This window comes from Capricornis sumatraensis, chromosome 3 (assembly GCF_032405125.1).
Source record: "Capricornis sumatraensis isolate serow.1 chromosome 3, serow.2, whole genome shotgun sequence".
In the NCBI taxonomy this organism is placed as follows: domain Eukaryota; kingdom Metazoa; phylum Chordata; class Mammalia; order Artiodactyla; family Bovidae; genus Capricornis; species Capricornis sumatraensis.
The window spans coordinates 107167985-107184475 of NC_091071.1; the positions used below are offsets into that span (position 1 = coordinate 107167985).

Below are 16491 nucleotides of genomic sequence, written 5' to 3' on the forward strand. Positions count from 1 at the left end.
TGAGGGTACTAGCCTCTTGTATTACCTCTCACCCCACACTGGGGGAAGTTGGGCAGGTGGAGAGAAAATAAACAGTATCTTAGGAGTCCAGAAGACCTCATATTAGAATGTAAATGACTCAGCAGAGAAAAGCACTGGGCAAGACAAAAAGCTAGTTGAGCTGGTGCGTGTTCTGTGTCTTTGGACTACTTTTAATGTCTTTTATATTAAGAGAAATGAGGTGATTTTTATATAGCAGTGCTCCAACCTGTGTTGTTTGCATCTGTTCTGCATCCACTCAGTGACTTATAGTAAGAATTATGTTTGCCTTTGCACCTCAATTCAGTACTAAATCTATTCACATTAGATTTTCTGACACAACTAACATTCGAATGCAGAAACTGGAGGACACAATTTCATATTAAAGTGTGTTTTCGCCTCATTTTCTTGGTGAGAGGCACCAGATTCTTTTTTGTTGTTGTTTTTTTGCACTCTGATTCTATTTTTGCCCCGCATCTTATGAATACTGATAAAAAAAGATTTTTGCAGTCTCCTGAAGGCTCATTTACCTATCAGGAGATGAAGATACTGCCATTACAATGATTCTCGCTACAGACTTACCTCAGAGATATGACGGGTTTTGTTCCCAACCATCACAGTAAAGCAATTAACGCAATAAAGCAAATCATCCATTTTTTTGGTTTCCCAGTGCACATAGAAGTTATGTTAATACTATATTTATTATATGTAGCCTATTATATGTTCAATGCCATTATATCTTAAAAAACAAAACCAATGTACATACCTTGATTTAAAAATACCTATTGCAAAGATAATGTGAACTATCATCTGAGACTTGAGCAAGTCACAATCTGTTTGTAATGGTAACATCAAAGATCACTGACCACTGTAAGAAATGTGATAAAATGCGGAGGGAGGGGGGTAGTAAATTGGGAGATCAGGATTGACATATATACATGAGTCTATATAAAATAGATAACTAATATGGACCTGCTGTATAACACAGGGAACTCTACTCAGTGCTCTGTAACGACCTATATGAGAAAAGAATCTTTTAAAAAAGAGTGGCTATATGTATATACGTAACTGATTCTTTTTGCTGTACGCCTAAAACTAACACAACTTTGTAAATCAACTATCCTCCAATACAGATGTCTTTAAAAGTTTGAAATATTTTGAGGATTAACAGAATGTGACACAGGGATAGAAGGTGAGCAAATGCTGTTGGAAAAAATGGTGCCAATAGACTTACTGGACACAGGGTTACCACAAACTTTCAATTTGTAAAAATAATAATAATTATCTGTAAAGTGCGGTGAAATGAGGTGTGCCTGTTTATGAGTTGCATCGTGATATAATGCAAAATTACGGGCTCTTCTTTTAGGGTGTGACTTGGTTTGCACTCGACTATGTGCGCCATCTTATAGAAGGCCTAAGTTATGAGACCTTTAGTTTCACTTTTAGAAAAACACATGTTAATCTTTTGGGGGTAATGTATTGCATTTGTGTGTGTGTTTTTATGGGGAAGATGAAAATGGAGTGGGCATTACACCGTATTTAGTAGAGCTGTTAAAGTGACTGCCTTAAGTTGTCCTGTGTACCTAAGGCCCCCACCCCTCGCCAACTTGAACCTGAGATTAGAGCCATTCCTTTGGTACCTCCTCAGGATCTTAACTCTTATTTATCATCGCAACTAACAGCTCAGTGACACGGAGGAAAGATGGATAGCAGGGTGGTAGTGTACCTACCTATGGGTTTCATCTTTTTGAGAAGAGCTGGCTCAAGCGAATAATCCCATGTCTTCTACTCCGTATGTTATATCTTATCTTACCGTGCTCTTCCTGGTTACCTTGAATCTGGACTTGTTCATCGTCTTCCTTCATCAGACTGACTATCATGTGTTCCATTCCATCAGAATCTGAAGCTTGAAAAAAGTGAAAGTGAACATGTTGGTTTCTCAGTCGTGTCTGACTCTTTGCAGTCCTATGGACTGCAGCCTGCCAGGCTCCTCTGTCCATGGGATTCTCCCAGCAATAATGCTGGACGGGTAGCCATTCCCTTCTCCAGGGGATCTTCCAGACCCAGGGATTGAACCTGGGTCTGCTGCACTGCAGGCGGATTCTTTAGTGTCTGAGACACCAGGGAAGCCCTTTAAAAATTAGTTGCTCAGTTGTGTCTAACTCTTTGCAAACCCATGAACTGTAGCCCGCCAGGCCTCTCTCTCCACAGAATTCTCCAGGCAAGAATACTGGAGTGGATAGCCATTCCCTTCTCCAGGGGATCTTCCCAACCCAGGGCTCAAACTTGGTCTCCTGCACTGCAGACAGATTCTTTACTGTCTGAGCCACATCTAGACATAAAAGTATTGTGTGATCAATTAAGATGCCAGTCAGATAACATCTTTGCATTTTACAAGGAATGGAAATCTGACTCTACTCTAAGAAATGTTTATTGGTGGGAATTTTCAGCACTGGGCTCGTTGACATTTTCATTTATTTAGGTGTTAAAAATTAATGTGAGGCAGGCCTTACTTGATGTAGAATGGATAGCTGTGCTTGTGGACCCTTGTTTGTGGCCCTCCTTGTTTTTGTCTTGAAAGCTGAACAGGTTTTAACTAGAAGCAGCCTTATATCTTATGGTACAAATATTCCTAAGAGAAGAAGCTCACCAAGGTAAAATCCACATCATTGCTAGGGTGTCTCATGCCCAGCCTAGGTGAGATCAGAGAGGGTGAAGACCTCTGTGATTGAACCAAGACTGTCCCTGTCCTGGTAGGGTTCACGCCCACTGTATGTTACTAGTCCCGGTGTGGGATTTAAAAATCGTACCCATTTATGGTCATCCTGTCAGAACTCTAAGGAAAGATGTAAGGTGGTCTGTTGTATTTGTTTTTTTAAACCTTCAGAGTTGTGGAAACTCTGGCATATTTATGTAACCAAATAACCAAGGCATATTTATACTTAAAATATTTGGGGAACCCTGGTTAGGAGCAGGTGATTAGTTTCCGGCAGACCAAATGCAGTCTGTGCCTCTTGGTGGCTCATAGTTTGTGGTGGTTGAAACCAGGGAGATTGGAGTTTAGGGTTTTGATATCCGAAATTTTAGGTCCGAGTTACAGCTTCACCCTTGCCCTCATCTGCAGAATTGCCTTTTTTTAAAAAGATATTTTTATATGTACCATTTTAGAAGTCTTTGTTGAATTTGTTACAGTATTACTTCTGTTTTATGTTTTGTTTTTTTGGCCATGATGTATGTAGGATCTTGCCTCCCCAACCAGGGACTGAACCTGCACCCTCTGCATTGGAAGACAAAGTCTTAACCACTAGACCACTAGGGAAGTCCCCAGAATTACCTTTTGATGTGTGATTTTCATCAAGTTGTTACATGGGTTTGTCTGAAGCAATGTTTTCCCCACCCCAGGCCTATTTTCCCAGCAGCTTTCTTTTTAATGTCACCGGCACAATTCTTAGAGTGCGAGTAATTTGTGAGAATGGGTGAGTTTTGAAAGAAAGCCATGCGGTTAGGAATCGCCCTCCTGTGAAGTCGGCTGGCTCTGAGGCATGGTGTCACCTGCTCCTCAGCGGCCTCGTGCTGGAGGAGACAGGCCAGCCCATTCTCAGGGGACCCCGAAGGATCCCACAGTGTCTCCTGCAAGGGCTTCTCGGGCAGATGGCTTGTTTGCTCCCTCATGGCCTGCATGGGGTCTCATCGGATCACTGACGAAGCATGTTCCAAAAGAGCCTTCTCAGAAACTCTGCAGGAACTATGGTTCTAGAAGCCGGGGAGTGTGGGTGCTGCCGCAGATGCGCTGGCAGTGGTTTGGTATTATGTCTGTGGCTGCTTTGACATGAGCATCATTGTGTTGCTGTTTTCACACCCACCACGCCCTGGAAGGGAAGGCAGGGGCCGGTGGCACACTTCTCTCTTGTGGTGGCACCTGGGGTCTCTGAAAGCAGAAGTGCGCTTCCTGATGTCATCAGCTGCCTGGTGGCAGTGCCTGGACTTGAACCCTTGTCTTCTCGTCCCGGCTGTCTTGGCTCCTGATACTGTGGGATTCCGCGGTCCCACTGTTCATTGGCTTTTCAAGTCTGAGCCTTCTGTCTTATTTCTTCTCCTTTTTTTTTTTTTTTAACCACCTCCATTTGTTTTTTGCTTTGCTTTTTCTTGACTTCTCGTGTTCAGGTGGAGGTGCCCGGCCCCCAGGCTGATTCCATCCCTGGCCTTTTCTGGCTGCCACCGCTGCTCCCGCCACGCGGGACCCCTGCAGTCTGTGCCGCTGACCAGGGTGTGCTCCTGTTGCGCTGTCTGTTGAAAAGCATGCAGGCAGGTGTACCGAGAAGCCATGGAAGAGTAGAAGTAGGGAATGAGGGAATTCAGGGGTTACATGGAGTCACGTGGAAAGAGGGGAGGGCGTGGAGGCTGAGTGACTCCCCCCACCCCAGTACCCAGGAGACCACTGCGAGCAAATTGCTCCATCTCTCTGACTCTGGGCTTCCGGATATGCCGCATGGGGACAATATTTTCATCAGGGGTTTATGATAAAGATCAAGTGAGCCATTTATTTAAAATAATATTATTAACAGGAGACAGTGCTACTATGGTGGTGACTACTCTGAAGGTTCTGATTTTAAAGTTTCTGAGCTGCTCGTGGCCTGAGTGCCTTTCAGATGGGCCCCTTGATCCCTCTTTCCTGCCTCCTGGTCCCCCTCCCTCTGTCTGGACAGGACTAGTGCTTGTCTCTCTCCGGCTTCAGGTGGCCACAGCCAACTCTGGGCCCCTTCCTTTTGGGAAACACCCAGTACAGTGTAGGCAGGCTGTCCTCTAAGTCTAACTCACCACTCGTTGGCTGTGAGACTTCCAGCAAATTGTGTCTTCTCTCTGAGAGACAGTTTCCTTCTTGGTAAATGGGTGTCATGCCCCCTGCTCCACAACAAACATTGTGAGAACTAAACGATGCGATGAATGTGGAATTGCTCCATCAACTGTTGTGTGCTTGGCGAAAGCAGAAGGCATTATGTCAGATCCCATGACCCAGGAAGTCTCATCCTTCCCCATGTACTTTCTCTCAGTGACCTGTTGAGTTGTACTAGCTCATTACACTTGTTTACCTTGAGGACTTGACAGTGTCTGAGCCTAACCTCCTCCTTAAGTCACATGCACTAAAAGTGATAACAATTATAATTAAAATGATGCATTGTTCCCAGTTGGCAATGAATAACATATGGTGGTCATATGCTGATAATAATAATTGCTACCACGTGAGTGCCTACTGATCCTTACTGTGCCTACTGTCTAGGCACTGGGGATTCAAAGTCAACTAGCACTAACGGTTAGTGTTTCTTCATTGCTTTGCAAAGGCCTTGACTTCTCCTGCTGCTGCTGCTAAGTCGCTTCAGTCGTGTCCGACTCTGTGCAACCCCATAGACGACAGCCCATCGGGCTCCACTGTCCCTGGGGTTCTCCAGGCAAGGACACTGGAGCGGGTTGCCATTTCCTTCTCCTAGGAGCTGGCATTTGCTCTCCAGGAGCTCACAGCTGGGAAGAGACCCAGAGAGCTTAAACATTTGATTTCAGTGATGAGGGGTGTAGTAGAGACAGTCAAGCCTGCTATGGGGGAGGCGTGCTGGGGCCTCCACTGTGATCTGAAGGAGGAGTGGACACTGGGGAGACAGGCTTGAGTGAGGAGGTTCTGAGGCTGAGGTCCAGGGAGGAGAAGGCTCTTAGAGGCAGAGCAGCCACAGAGACCAAGGGATCTGTGTGAGCTTGCTTTCTTTTCTCAGGCATTTGTTTCCTGTTTGTTTCCAGTGTGTCTGGATAGGAGGAAGGAATAGAGAAGGGAAAACAGAGAAGGAAGAAAGGAAAAATAACTCTGTTGTGGGTCAGGAGTGGTTGCTTGGCATTGTTTTGATTCTTCTTCCTTGAGTCGCAGGGTTGCTTTCAAATCTCCCCTTGTTTTCTCTCAGCTAAGTTCTTGCCTGAGATTCCATCCCACCCACCAGAACAAAGGAGCTTCCGCCAAGAGGAGGGAGCCTCCCTCACAACTGTGTTCTTTCAGGCAACCAGTCGTCAGTGCTGTTTCATTTCCAGGCCTCGTGGGACACGGAGGTGGCTCACAGTGCGGGGTGGCCACCTGCTGTCCGGGCACATCTCTTCCCGCAGCGTTGCTCTATCTCCCTCACGCAGAGGCCTGGCTGGCTTTGCAGAGCTGGGGGCGGTCAGTGGTGTCCTTGCACGGGCCCCAGATGGGATTTCACTCTCAGGACCAAAGCTAGAGAGATAACTCTGGTAAAGGATATATTAGGATTGTACTTGCAAGTCCATGGGCGAGAACGTTCCCCAAGGATCTTCCTTCACAGTGACTGTGACTCTTGCATTTGTAGGCTTTTGTTTCTGTGAGGTGTTGAGCATTCAGGAGTTACTAGGAAGAGTTCCTTAAGTTCTTCAGTAGCTTGTCACCTCTTGGTCCATCTTTACCGGGTGGAGAGGATGGAACCAGCTTAGCCTGCCCCCTCCCCACACCTCTGTTTGTCTCCTCCCCTTCCTCCTCCCCTCTCACTCAGGGCCTCTCCCTTCCCCTCTGAGCTCCCACCTTGTCCACTTCTTTGGAAATTGAGCCTCTGCGCTCACTCCTCCTCCTGGAACCCTCAGTCACTGCCTGCCTGACTCCTCCTCCTCCTTAGGCAGATCCCTTCAAGCCCTTCCCACCCCCTTCTAGCCCCTGTTGCTCTCACAGATGCTCTATCTGAAGACACTCATTGCTTCCTTCCCATTCCTCTTGTCCCCTCAGCTTCAAACCCAGCCTCCCCTCAGCCTGCCCCAGCAGTCTTTCAGATCCATTCTGTATGACCTCCCTTGGGAGGTAGGAGACGGTTAGCAGGAGGGCATGAGACAGGATGGAGGGGCCAGGAGTGAAGGCTTGGGGCCAGGTGAGCAGGTTCACAGAGATGCTGCCTACCCAGTCAGCTTGTCTGCCTCAGGTCTTCTGGAGCAAGTGCCTCATCCATGGGAGTAAGTTTCTTGAGGCTCTTGTACTGAGTGAGTACTCTGAGGCATGTCACCTTGTGGTTAAAGATGTGGGAGAGAATTCCCTGATGATTCAGTGGTTAGGACTCTGCCCTAGATGAGTCACAAGCTGGAATCAAGATTGCTGGGAGAAATATCAGCAACATCAGATATGCAGATGATACCATTCTAATGGCAGAAAGTGAAGAGAAACTAAAGAGCCTCTTGATGAGGGTGAAAGAGGAGAGTGGAAAAGCCAGCTTAAAATTCAGTATTCAAAAACCTAAGATTATGGCATCCAGTCCCATCACTTCATGGCAAATAGATGGGGAAACAGTAGAAATAGTGACATTTTATCTTTTTGGGCTCCAAAATCACTGCAGATGGTGACTGCAGCCATGAAATTAAAAGATGCCTGCTCCTTGGAAGAAAAGCTGTGACAAACCTAGACAACATATTGAAAAGCAGAGACATCACTTTGCTGACAAAGATCCATAGGAAAAAAAAAAAAAAACTATGGGTTTTTTTCTAGTAGTCATGTAAGAATGTGAGAGTTGGACCATGAAGAAGGCTGGGCACTGAAGAATTGTTGCTTTTGAATTGTGGTGCTGGAGAAGACTCTTGAAAGCCCCTTGGACTATAAGGAGATAAAACCAGTCAACCCTAAAGGAAATCAAGCCTGAATATTCACTGGAAGGACTGAAGCTGAAGCTACAATACTTTGGCCACCGGTTGTGAAAAGCTGAACCATTGGAAAAGGCCCTGATACTGGGAAAGATTGAAAGCAAAGGAGAAGAGGGAGGCAGAAGATGAGATGGTTAGCATGACTGACTCAATGGACATGAATCTGAACAAACTCTATGAGACTGTGAAGGATTGGGAAGCCTGGCATGCTGCAGTCCATGGTCTCCCAAAGAGTCTGAACACGACTTAGTGACTGAACAGCAGCGACAGCTTCCACTGTAGAGGTCAAGGGTTTGATCCCTGGTTGGAGAAGTAAGATCCTGTATGCCTGCAGTGCAGCCAAAAAAAAAAAAAAAAAAAAAGAAATGTGGACACTGAGGTCAGGGAGACAGAGCCCAACTCTGCCTCTTCCTAACCAGAGAAAGATGGGGCAGGAGTCGCAGCTTTCTATGTCTCAGTCTCTTTTTTGTAAAGTGGAAATAGTAATAGCAGTCTTCTTGCTAAGCTTGCTAAGAAAGAAAATAAAGCAATATAGATGATGCATTTAGAAATAATTGTTGAGTGAACATTGACTAATACTATGGTTGTTGGACCAGAGGAGAGGTTTCTAAGGAAGTTGGTGGACCTTCTGATGCCTTTCGTTCTGGAAGCTTAGTCTGTATTGAACCATCCAGGAAATGCATTCAGGGATCCTATTTTCAGCTCAGATTGGGTAATGGTGTAGGCACCTTCTTGTGCAATAGCCTATAATTCCTGAATCTGCTATGAGCAATAGATTCATATTCCCATATGACATGCCCTCAAGCATAACTCTGAATTTAATTTGGAAGTTGTATTGACTCCGAAATACCTTAAAAACAGACACTTGTACACAGTCAAGGTCCTCACCATCCATCCACCCTGCCAACATCACCCCAGCACTGCACAGAGAAAGGCAGAAAATTACTGCTGTTAGATCACCAATGGTGTCCCACTCTTACTACTTTAGACAGAATTATTCCATCACCTCAGCAAGACTGACCTCTTCATTTATTCTAGAGCTACAGCCCACAAGTTTCTAAACAGAAGAGAACTGAGCTCTGATGAAAGTGAGTTATATTGGCTTGAGTGATCTCATGCAGAATCAGTTCAGTTCAACCATGAACTTCCAGATGTTCAATCTGGTTTTAGAAAAGGCAGAGGAACCAGAGATCAAATTGCCAACATCCTCTGGATAATCAAAAAAGCAAGAGAGTTCCAGAAAAACATCTATTTCTGCTTTATTGACTATGCCAAAGCCTTTGACTCTGTGGATCACAATAAACTGTGGAAAATTCTTAAAAAGATGGGAATACCAGACCACCTGACCTGCCTCTTGAGAAACCTGTATACAGGTCAGGAAGCAACAGTTAGACCTGGACATGGAACAACAGACTGGTTCCAAATAGGAAAAGGACTATGTCAAGGCTGCTTGTCACCCTGCTTATTTAACTTATATGCAGAGTACATCATGAGAAATGCTGGGCTGGAAGAAGCACAAGCTGGAATCAAGATTGCCGGGAGAAATGTCAATAACCTCAGATATGCAGAAGACACCACCCTGATGGCAGAAAGTGAAGAGGAACTCAAAAGCCTCTTGATGAAAGTGAAAGAGGAGAGTGAAAAAGTTGGCTTAAAGCTCAACATTTAGAAAACGAAGATCATGGCATCTGGTCCCATCGCTTCATGGGAAATAGATGGGGAAACAGTGGAAACAGTGTCGGACTTTATTTTTGGGGGGTTCCAAAATCACTGCGGATGGTGACTGCAGCCATGACATTAAAAGACGCTTACTCCTTGAAAGGCAAGTTATGACCAACCTAGACAGCATGTTGAAAAGCAGAGACATTACTTTGCCAACAAATGTCCGTCTAGTCAAGGCTATAGTTTTTCCAGTGGTCATGTATGGATGTGAGAGTTGGACTGTGAAGAAGGCTGAGCGCCGAAGAATTGATGCTTTTGAACTGTGGTGTTGGAGAAGACTCTTGAGAGTCCCTTGGACTGCAGGGAGATCCAACCAGTCCATTCTAAAGGAGATCAGTCCTGGGTATTCTTTGGAAGGAATGATGCTGAAGCTGAAACTCCAGTACTTTGGCCACCTCATGCAAAGAGCTGACTCATTGAAAAAGACTGATGCTGGGAGGGATTGGGGGCAGGAGGAGAAGGGGACGACAGAGGATGAGATGGCTTGATGGCATCACTGACTCGATGGATGTGAGTTTAAGTGAACTCCGGGAGTTGGTGATGGACAGGGAAGCCTGGTGTGCTGCAATTCATGGGGTCTCAAAGAGTCAGACATGACTAAGTAACTTTTAACTCATGGAGAATAGAGCCCAGAAATAGATGCATACATATCTGGTCACCTGGCTTTCAACAAAGGTGCCAGGGCAATTTAGGCGAGAAAAAAGTCTCTCTTCAACAGATGGAGCAACTGGAAAGCTTTATGGACAAAAATAGACATTTCAGTTCAGTTCAGTCACTCAGTCGTGTCCGACTCTTTGCGACCTCATGAATTGCAGCACGCCAGGCCTCCCTGTCCATCACCAACTCCCCGAGTTCACTCAGATTCACGTCCATCGAGTCAGTGATGCCATCAAGCCATCTCATCCTCTGTCGTCCCCTTCTCCTCCTGCCCCCAATCCCTCCCAGCATCTGAGTCTTTTCCAATGAGTCAACTCTTCACATGAGGTGGCCAAAGTACTGGAGTTTCAGCTTTAGCATCATTCCTTCCAAAGAAATCCCAGGGCTGATCTCCTTCAGAATGGACTGGTTGGATCTCCCTGCAGTCCACGGGACTCTCAAGAGTCTTCTCCAACACCACAGTTCAAAAGCATCAATTCTTCGGCGCTCAGCCTTCTTCACAGTCCAACTCTCACATCCATACATGACTACTGGAGAAACCATAGCCTTGACTACACGGACCTTAGTCGGCAAAGTAATGTCTCTGCTTTTGAATATGCTATCTAGGTTGATCATAACTTTTCTTCCAAGAAGTAAGCATCTTTTACTTTCATGGCTGCAGTCACCATTTGCAGTGATTTTTGGAGCCCCAAAAAATAAAGTCTGATACTATTTCCACTGTTTCCCCATCTATTTCCCATGAAGTGATGGGACCGGATGCCATGATCTTCGTTTTCTGAATGTTGAGCTTTAAGCCAACTTTTTCACTCTCCTCTTTCACTTTCATCAAGAGGCTTTTGAGTTCCTCTTCACTTTCTGCCATAAGGGTGGTGTCATCTGCATATCTGAGGTTATTGATATTTCTCCCGGCAATCTTGATTCCAGCTTGTATTTCCTCCAGTCCAGCATTTCTCATGATGTACTCTGCATAGAAGTTAAATAAGCAGGGTGACAATATATAGCCTTGACGTACTCCTTTTCCTATTTGGAACCAGTCTGTTGTTCCATGTCCAGTTGTAACTGTTGCTTCCTGACCTGCATACAGATTTCTCAAGAGGCAGGTCAGGTGGTCTGGTATTCCCATCTCTCTCAAAATTTTCCACAGTTTATTGTGATCCACAGAGTCAAAGGCTTTGGCATAGTCAATAAAGCAGAAAAAGATGTTTTTCTGGAACTCTCTTGCTTTTTTGATTATCCAGTGGATGTTGGCAATTTGATCTCTGGTTCCTCTGCCTTTTCTAAAACCAGCTTGAACATCAGGGAGTTCACGGTTCACGTATTGCTGAAGCCTGGCTTGGAGAATTTTGAGCATTACTTTACTAGCATGTGAGATGAGCGCAATTGTGTGGTAGTTTGAGCATTCTTTGGCATTGGAATGAAAACTGACCTTTTCCAGTCCTGTGGCCACTGCTGAGTTTTCCTAATTTGCTGGCATATTGAGTGCAGCACTTTCACAGCATCATCTTTCAGGATTTGAAATAGCTCAACTGGAATTCCATCACCTCCACTAGCTTCGTTCGTAGTGATGCTTTCTCGGGCCCACTTGACTTCACATTCCAGGATATCTGGCTCTAGATGAGTGATCACACCATCGTGATTATCCGGGTCATGAAGATCTTTTTTGTACAGTTCTTCTGTGTATTCTTTCCACCTCTTCTTAATATCTTCTGCTTCTGTTAGGTCCATACCATTTCTGTCCTTTATCAAGTCCATCTTTCCATGAAATGTTCCCTTGGTATCTCTAATTTTCTTGAAGAGATCTCTAGTCTTTCCCATTTTGTTCTTTTCCTCGATTTCTTTGCATTGATCACTGAGGAAGGCTTTCTTATCTCTTCTTGCTATTCTTTGGAACTCTGCATTCAGATGCTTATATCTTTCCTTTTCTCCTTTGCTTTTCACTTCTCTTCTTTTCACAGTTATTTGTAAGGTAAATGGACATTTACCTTTATATAAAAACTAGCTCAAAATGAATCAAAAACCTCAGTGTAAAATCTAAAACCCTAAAACTTCTAACGGAAAGTAAAACAGAACATTTAGGTATTTAGGTGAAATTTATTAGATTTGGCAGTAAAAGTTTGCACCATAAAATTAAAAAATCGAAAATTGGACTTTATAAAAGTAAGAAACCTTTGCTATGGCACCATTTATGACAGGAGTGCACAGACAGCATACATAGATCAGACAAAAGAGTTGTGTCCAGAACACGTAAAGAACAGTTTAATAAGAAGACCCAATAGTCAGGTACGGATGTGAGAGTTGGACCATAAAGAAGGCTGAGCACCAAAGAATTGATGCTTTGCAACTGTGGTGCTGGATGGAGAAGACTCTTGAGAGTCTTTTGGACTACAAGGATCAAACCAGTCAATCCTAAAGGAAATCAACCCTGAATATCCATTGGAAAGACTGGTGCTGAAACTCCAATACTTTGGCCACCTGATGCAAAGAGCTGACTTACTGGAAAAGATCATGATACTAGAAAAGATTGAGGGCAAAGAGGAGAAGGGGATGACAGAGGATGAGATGGTTGGATGGTTGACTCAATGTACATGAGTCTGAGCAAGCTCGGGGAGATAGTGAAGGACAGGGAACTGGCATACTGCAGTTCATGTGCTCGCAAAGAGTTGGACGTGACTTAGCGACTGAACGACAACAACAACATAAGAAGACAAACAATCTGATAACAGAACAGGCATAAGATTTACAGACAGTTTCTAGGAGAAGAGATAAATGAAGAGCCAGTAAGCACATGAAAAATTGCTCAATATTATTAGTCTCCATGGAATTACAAATTAAAACCACCATAAGATACCACTACATACACATTTGAATGTCTTCACTTGAAAGAAACAAAAATATGTGGACCATTTACAGCTGTCATACATTGATAATGAGAGGATAAAATGGTTCATGTGTTTTGGAAAAGAGTTCAGAGATTTGTTAAAACATAAACATCCATTTCCAATATGACCTAGCCATTCCTTCCCTAGATATTTACCCAAAAGCAATGAACATATACATTTGTAGGAAGACCCTCAAACACATGTTTATTGCATTTGGGTTTCTAATATCAAAACCTAAAACTAATCCAGGTGTTTATGAATAGGTGAAAAGGTCATATATCCATACAGTAGAGCACTATTCAGCAATAAAAAAGGCACTGCTGACTCATACGGTGACATGGATGAAACTCAGAATAATTAAGGTGGGTTCCAGATGCAGAGCCAAAAGAAATACATTAATAGTGTACAGGCATACCTTGGAGATTCTGTGGATTTCATTCTATACCTTTGCAAAATATTGCAATAAAGCAAGTCATGTAAATTTTTAGATTCCCAGTACATAGAAAAGTTACATTTACACTACACTGTATATAAGTATGCAGTAACATTATATCCAAATATATACATATATACCTTAATTTTAAAAATAGTTTATTGCTAAAGATACTAACCATCATCTTTAGCCTTCATTGAGTTGTAGGTATTATCAAACATCATGGATCACAGATCACCACAACAAAAATAATAATAATAAAAAAGCTTGAAACAGTGTGAGAATTACCAAAATGTGACAGAGACACAAAGTGAGCAAATGCAGTTAGAAAAATGGCGCTGGCAGATGTGCTCAATGCATGGTTGCCACAAGCCCTCAATTTATAATAAATACAGTAGCTGTGAAGCACAGTAAAAGGAGAGATGCCTGTATCATTCCACTTATATAAATTTTTAGATGCAATCCCAGTAGCCAAGACATGGAAAAAAGCTAAATGTCCATCAACAAATAAATGGATAAAGAAGACGTGGCATATATACACAATGGAATATTACTCAGCCATTAAAGAGGAATGAAAAAATGCCATTTGCAGCAGCAGGATGGACCTAGAGATTATCGTACAAAGTGAAGTAAGTAATAAGGAGAAAAACAAATACCATATGATATCGCTTATATGTGGAATCTAAAATATGACACAATGAACTTATCTACAAGGCAGACTCACAGACATAGAGAACAGATTTGTGTTTACCGGAGGGAGGGAGGGAGGGAGGGAGGGAGGGAGGGAGCGCTGGGGCGGGAAGGACTGGGAGTTTGAGATTAGCAGATGCAAGCTGTTATATATGGAATGGATAAACAACAAGGTCCTACTTAGCACAGGGAGCTATACTCCATGTCCTTGATAAACCATAATGGAAAAGAATGTGAAAAAGAATGTATATATAGTATAACTGAATCACTGCTGTACAGCAGAAATTAGCACATTGCCAATCAACTATACATCAATAAAATAAATTCTAGGTGCAGTCTAATCTATAGTGACAGAAGGCAGATAGTGGTTGCCAGAGGATGGTGTTAGAAGCAGGAGGGATTATTAAAGAGTCATAAGGAAGCTTTTGGGGGTGATGGAAAATATCCTCTTGCTTTTGGTGATAGTTTCACGGGCATAAAGATATGTCAACACTGATCAAGCTGCCCGCTTTAAATATATACAGTACAGGTACATCCAGATGATACGCTTGAACACAAGTGACCTCACAATGCCACACCAGATAGGAATCCTGCTCAGATCTAATAGGATAAATATCTTAAGTTGCTATGAAGTGAGAGTGTAGTTTTCTGACTGTAACCCATACCTTGAATATAGACAGCACTGCTAAAATTTATCCTGTAAACAGTCAATGCTATGAAGACAAAATAAATGATGAGAGAGGAAAGTGCAAATAGTAGGCTAAATGTAACGGCTGTCATCAGAGGTAGCTAGTAAGAGGAGCTTTTGCTGAAAATGACTGATTTCATGTAGTTGCCAGAAATACCCCTGAAGTGCCTGCTGGTGGATCAGTCTCTTGAGTGAGGGTATTAACCATTTTAAACCTGAAAATGTGGGTGGTCTGTCTTTTCAGTTCCTTGCATGCAGTGCGATTTGTCAGTTCAGGTGTTACCTAGGAAATCGCTCTGAAGGATCTCTTAGGTTCTCTTTTCCTTGCTGTGTAAGCCTTGGATTTTAATCAGAATGTGATGTCTGAGCAGTCTGCCATGTTGCTCTATTTAATTACACCTCTTTGTGCTTTCTGTTTTGTAAAAGCACTTTCTAGCTTGAGGCTCATTAGACTTTCACAGTATTTCCGAAGTGGGCAGAGATACCACCATTTTACAACAAGGAAACAGATCTTCAGATAAAAAAATTAAAATGACTGTGTAGTGTCCAGTGTCAGAGACACACACGGCAAACCAGGACCTGGACTGGCTGGGGGCTCTTTCTTGTCCATGGATTGCCTGCTGAATACTACAGAGTTTGAGACCCAAAAGCAAGCTTTTCAGAAAAGCTAATACAGCTAGCTGACTTGCTTTCCAGGCTGACAAAATGCAGCCCACAGACTCCTCATAGGCGATTCTGAATCAGCTCCTTGTCTAGGGTTTCCCACACTCAACTTATGGGGGTGAACTCTGTCCGCCCCTGCCATCTTCCCTGTGGCCTTGAAGATCCCAAGATGACATGTGCTATGAAAACCTGTCTAGGAGGCTTCTGGGTTATGGGAACAAAAATGGAGAAGAGAAAGGAAGGGAAGGAGAAAGGGAAATGTACTCATTCTTCATCTCCTAGAAACATCTATATATTTAAAGATTTGGGTGTTTATCAAAGGAGGATGTTGCAGGGTCAAGGTTGAATACACTGCTATTTAGATGCATCTGTACTTGACCTCGGAAAGTTTATCTCTTGGTACTTGTTTTCCCAACTAGAATGAGAGAATTTATCATGCTAACTTAGTACTTCTTTTTCTTTGTAATATTTTGAGATTGCTTTTATCTTTGCAAGAATAACATTTTTTTCAAAAGTGGCTTAACATTTTAAGGTAATTAGTTTTTTCATTCACTTCCCTAAGTATAGCTTGGACAGTACAGTCCTCATAACATTTCTGATTTTCTGTTTATTGTTTAGCTAACGGAGAGAATCGTACTGAATGCCCTTTTATTTCTCAAGCTTTGACTGAAGTACGCCTGTATATCTGGGGCACACAACACATCCCAGTACAGCAGAGCCTTGGGGACCGTTTCCACAGTGATGAGAGTGCCTTCTGTAAATGACTTGTGCTCCATTCCCCCATCACATGAGCAGTGCTGGTACTTTGGAATAGTCTGCCTGTGACTGGAATGTATTTGGTGACAAAGCCACACGTTACTGGGTTGTTAAGGAGACATTTGATACTGGGAAATATTAGGTTGGACAAAAAGTTTGTTCAAGCTTTCCCAAACATGTCAAACTTTTTTGCCAACCCAATAGTTTGGGCACATTGGGTAAAAATTCTTCTTAAATTATCCTGTTGAAAGTGGGCTCTCTCATCATCTGAGCCTCCATGGACTCAATATATAGGACCTTTAGAGGACCTTTACTCT

The 16491-nt window shown here is 43.3% G+C and overlaps 1 protein-coding gene across 1 annotated transcript in view; it reads left to right on the forward strand.

Annotated features, from left to right (window-relative positions):
• The window catches only part of TMEM163 (transmembrane protein 163), a 277527-nt gene that overhangs the window by 231349 nt on the left and 29687 nt on the right, over positions 1 to 16491 (forward strand). The window lies entirely within an intron of this gene.